We start from the raw sequence: 6,000 nt of genomic DNA, 5'->3' as shown, positions 1-6,000 counted from the left end.
TAAATCAAGATTGATTTATAAGGAATATTAAATCATGCATTTATGCCAAGGTTGCCTAGGACGGATAATCAAAATATGTATCAAGCTAAGAATGAGGCAAGGGTCTTTGCTTTAAAAAATTTGCTCAGGGAGCTTCAAACATATGATGGACACACCATCATGGAGCATATATAAAAAATCTCAAATTTTAGAGATCAAATTAATAGCATTGATGAGGCCATTGATGACATAAATATGTCTCATTCACACTCTATGTTTTGGCTCTTTCATGTGGAGTAATTGTGATTTCATCAGAGATGATTTTTCATGTTAGTTTTGTTAATAAGTGAAACTTTTATATTGGCATGAAAGTTTATATGCCCTAATAAAAATAAACATTTGAAACATTCGCTGAGATTTGAAACTTTTATGCAAAATTTTTGAAAGTTTCGCCAAGATTTACATAGTTTACTTAGAAATCCAAAAGAGAATATATAAAATTGTACTATGTTTTCTCAATATCATGAAGCTAAAAAAATTATATTGTCCAAGATTTTATATTAAGATAAAAGTATAGCTTCGATAAAAACATCCATGGACTTCATTTTGTTTTTTAAAAGGGAAACTCAAATTTTATTTTGTGACCATAGACATGAGGAAAAGTTGTCCAACTTACCCATGTCTAGGTTGAGATCTATATGGTGATGTGCTACTTGTTGAGGTGCCCATCCACTCTCCAACTATATGAAGATTAAGAACACATTGGTGGTTAGGGAGGAGTGGCAGTTGGCATAATAGTGACTTGGAGGTAGTATGCCATTCTACATTGTGTTGGTGAATGGAATGAGGCCCATTTTTTGGATCTAGAGTCTGAGAGCTGTAAGGGAGGTTGCAAGAAGCTTGAGGACCCAAGATCTTTTGTGGTTGATATGAGGGGTTGGATCTATGGATCACAACTCTCTATTCATCACACAAGCACAAGCACTTCAAGGCTTGGTGTAACCCTTTTGAGAACCTATAGGACTTGGGCCTCATTTCATATTGAAGTCTTTCCATTTGTCTTGGGTCATTGTTCTTGTGAGTGATAGAGTAGTGATTGGTTGCATTGAGTATATGGTGTGACATTGGTTGCATGTACGTGTGTAGTTTTAAGAAGCATAGACTTGTCTATTTTAGTTGTTGCAAGTATCATGATTGTGAGATTCTAAGGATGCCTATTAATTTTACATACTCTCACCTAGAGAACTTGCTCTCTCTTCTTTGTGTCTCTATGTCTCTTAAATTCTCCCAAGAGGGCAACAAAGTGGACTACATGCTAGCTCTAGTTCATCATTGACCACCCTACTATATAAATGATATAAATACTATCACTTCCTTGTTGGAGAAGAGGATGGAGGTACTAACTATACACTACTATGTATTGGATGAAAACATGGTTAGGTTTCACACTTTTTGTGATTCAAAGAATGAATTTTTTGAAATTTTATTTAATCTAAATATTGAAAGGGGAGTCTTGGAAAATCTCCATTGATTTAAGTGGAGCCGATGCACCACAGGCTATAACTTCTAGCTTCTCTTCCATCTTAGCATGTAGCTTTCAACATCTCTTCCATTCTATCCCACACCTTACAACTTCTCCTATACCATGCCTAACACACCTAGCAAGAAGGTATTGAATGCCAAGGCGGTGGATGCACCCCTACAAGGTAGATTGTGTAGGCTTTCTTTTGAATTTTCTACAATTTGTGGACTCTCCACGGACTAGTGTGAACCTCAAGCCATTCTTGGATCCAAAGACATCTCCAATGAGGATTGGCATTTTGTGTGTGTGTGTGTGTGTGTGTGTGTATGTGTGACATTTAAATAAACCTCAAGCCATTCTTGGATCCAAAGACATCTTCAATGAGGGTTGACATTTTTTGTTTGTGTGTGTGTGTGTGTGACATTTAAATAAAGGGAACATTTAAAAGGAAAAAAAGGGAAAAAATATAATTGAAAGTGATTTTAGCTAGGGAAGAGTAACGAGCAAAGTGTGATCTTTAAATAATCAAATTATAAACATGAAAATGACATAATAGGAAGAAAAGAAAAACACATAAAAAAAGAGGTAAGAATAAAAATAGGAGCAATGAATACAAATAAATAAATATATAAAAAATATATGTAAACCAAACAAAAGTGAAAAAAGAAAACTTACAACAAAGCAAGCACATTAGCGAGCGGGTGACACAAACCACAGACTACTACAAATCAAAGGCACAACAACAACAAGTACTATAAACAAATTAGCAAAAAGCTAAACACAACAAGGCACACAATAACAATGGTACAAAGACGAGTTGGCCATCAGGTAGTAGTAGCAAAGAAGGATACCGTAGGGGATCCAAGTTGGCAGAAGAAAAGGAGAAGATTAATAAAGAAAATAATGCAAAATCTAGGACATCAACCATGTGCAAATACTACGCTGAGTCGAATAGCACGATATGCCCAAGAGAGAATAGACCAAGAGAGGTGCAAAACTAGCAAAAGCACCTAAGACAAGAAGTGTTGCCTTGCAGTAAGAAATTGAAGAGATTGAGGATAGTATGAGTTGAGGGAGACAACCAATGCAAAACCACCTTGGTGCCCATTCCAAGAGCCACACAAGCAATGAGGTCAGCTGGATGGAGCAAAAGCAGTTAGCTGGAAGAGAGGAATAGAGTTGGAAGAAACAGAGAATGGATGGCTCCAATGGTTTGCCATGTAGCCATGAATGAACATAAAGTCACAAAATGGTCAAGAGGGCAACACATAACGACACAAAAGTATTAGTATCAAGGTAGAAGCCACAAAGAACTGCAAAGCCACAAAGAAAGAAGCCACCAAAGTTCTCAGCATGAAGGCAAGTCTTAAGCCAGTAGCAATGGAAAGGAATAAACAAACCTCGTGTGGTTGCCATGAGCTCCTCTCTATGGCAGAGCCAGTCTAGCTACATACCCATGACATTCCACCAAGCTATTCTCTTACACAGTGAGAGGAGATAGTAATCTAGATTCAATTGAAATGGTTCATAGGTGGGAACAAGATACCCATATGGAGAATATTAGGCTCGTATACTGGCAAGATAGAATGGGAAGATAAGATGCTATAGAGCCAGAGATCATCTAAAGAGTCATGCAAGAAAACTAGTGCCAAACATACACAAATGGAGTTGAGAGTAGACTAATGTATAGATGGGGAATGAGCAGTGATGTAAAGATTATTGGGTACAGTATGCACTATATTGAGTGAGTGCATGCATGGTGACTAGCTAGTCGTCTTCATAGCAAACAAATGCTAGAGATTAAGACAACGAATGAAATGAATACACCACTCAACTAAGTCTTACCATCACATAAAATGACATGACATAGAGTCGGGTATGTAGCTAGCATACTCAACATTCAAGGGCTATCTGCAAATAAGAACTTACGTAAAAAAAGAACCACACTTGGGCCTAGACCATCGCCATAAGCAAGACAACAAAGGGAAGTGTGAAGATCCATGGCAAGAGGAAGGGAAGCGTGAGGATCCATGACAAGAGGCATATAGCTTCGAAAATGTTGTTCCACAATGAGTATGGTCGGGAAAGGCAAATGAGGATTACTTAGAATAGGCACCTCATCACCATGTGCATTAGCTCCCATACTTTCCCACCACCATATCACATGCTAATCTTAACTACACAAGCCATTTCAGTAGTAGACAGCCACGTATAAGATAAGAAGAACCCCATTTTCATCCTTATTATCCATTGTCATACCCATTATTGTCCATAACCATGTCTACGTAAGAAAACAATACAACGTTTGTGCTCAAGAGATAACAGGATCTCGTATGCAAGAGAGAAAAGCAGATAGTATGGAGAATAAAAAATTTGATTACTATAAAACTGATACAATAGATGGCGCTACCTCCCAGCCGTGTGCTCCTGTGTGAGAAGCTGCGATGGCATGCTGGAAATAGTAGAGGACAGAGGCTAGATGCTAAGGAATCAGGGTTGCTATAGCCAGTGATGATAATGGGCTTCACGGGCTTGCTCTTATATAGCCACTAGTCGTAGTCGATTACACCCAATTGGTGGGTGACCGTCGATCCAGTCCACCCAAAACGGCCGGGCCACTGACCACACGATAGAATCATGGCACAGAATAGAGCAACTGACCTATGGTCACCGTTCAGCCCAAAGCCATACAGGATCATTTGGGGCTCCAAACGGGCCCCACAACCTGAGAGTGGGCTGCCTCGAGAAACGCTCCATCTACCCTCAATGCGGTCAGTCATGGGATGCCTTCCCGCACTTGCATGTAGCGTAGTTGGCAGTGTGCCAACTCTATCTAAAGTCGTCTAGCCATCGAGCCACACATGGCCCCCATCTAGTGTCCAAACCACGACCTACCGGATAACCGAGCTACTCAAATGCCTTCTCCTCATATGGGGGGCTTACAAGTAGAGTTAGTTGGTTCCCCTATAGTTACACGAGAGTGGAGCATTAATATCTAACACCCCCCCTCAATGTCCACCCACAAGTGAACTACTTTTTCAGCCCAATGCCAAGTCAATGAAGATGCCTCTCCAGCAAGTCTCTTCTAAGAGCCTTCGTGAAGATGTCCGCAGCATTCTCTGTAGTTGGACAGTACACCAAGTTGACCTCTCCATCCATGATGAGCTCGCGTATAAAGTGATATTGAATCTCAATGTGTTTTGTGCGAGCGTGGTATACAAGGTTCTTGGCAATTGCCATGCAACTTTGATTGTCACATGATAACTGTGTAGGCTTGTTCTGCACTACACCCATGTCCCCTAAAATCCTCCTCAACCACACTGCCTCACAAGAAGCAAAACATGCTGATTTGTACTCAGCCTCGGTAGAAAAAAGAGCAACTATAGGTTGCTTCGTGCTAACCCATGACACAGCTCCAGATCCAAGTGAGAAACAATAACCTGCCACTAATCTCCTGCTGTCCACATCTCCAGCCCAATCTGAGTCACAGAATCTAGTCAAGATGTTGCCCTTGGTATAGGTGATGCCATAATCAAGTGTGCCTTTGATGTATTTCAGCACCTGCATCCCTGCCCTCCAATGGTTCTCCCAGGGCTTATTGGAAAACCTACTTATACACTAGTCGCAAAACTAATGTGCGGCTGCGTGTTGCACAAGTAAATCAAATTGCCCACAAGCCTTCTGTACTTCCCTTTGTCCACCAGTGGTGATGAATCCTCGTTTGAGAGCTTCACATCAACCTCCATAGGGGTGCCAATTGTCTTGCACTTAGCCATGCCAAATGCCTTTAGTATCTCTGCAAGCATACTTCAACTGTGAGATGATCTGTTTTGGCTCTTGCCAAACTTCAATCCCCAAACAGAAATGCATCAATCAGAGGTTTGTCATTTCAAACTCTCTTCCTAGCAACTGCTTTGTCTGTGAGAATTTTTCTTCATGGTTCCCTATTATGACAAGGTCGTCCACATAAAGGACCACGATCATACACCTGCCTCCTTCTCTATAGATATACAAATTTGCATCAGATGGGCTCCTCCTGAACCCATTTTGCAAAAAGTAGGCATCAATCCATTGGTACCATGCTCGTGCAGCCTGTTTCAACCCGTAAAGTGCCTTCTTCAGTTTACAAACTTTACCTTCTGAACTGGGGATCACAAATTCTGGTGGTTGTTCCACGTATACCTCCTCCTTGAGATATCCATTTAAAAAGGCGGATTTTACATCCATCTGAAACATGGGCCAACTTTCCTGTACTGCTAAGGCTAAAACACTACGAATTATGGTTAGTCAAGCTATGGGAGCAAAAGTATCTTGATAATCAAAACCATGTACCTGTGCAAATCCTTTTGCCATGAGCCGAGCCTTGTACTTATCCAACATGCTGTCGGATTATACTTGGTCTTGTACACCCACTTGGTGCCAATTACCTTGCATTTTGGTGGTCAATCCACAAGGTCCCAAGTATTGTTCTTCATTATGGAGCCATACTCCGACTGCAT

This window comes from Dipteris shenzhenensis, chromosome 31 (assembly GCF_047967505.1).
Source record: "Dipteris shenzhenensis isolate YYH24624 ecotype China chromosome 31, Dip_SZ_1.0, whole genome shotgun sequence".
Lineage (NCBI taxonomy): Eukaryota > Viridiplantae > Streptophyta > Polypodiopsida > Gleicheniales > Dipteridaceae > Dipteris > Dipteris shenzhenensis.
The sequence above is the reverse complement of the archived record's forward strand: the minus strand, read 5'-3'. Positions refer to the sequence as shown.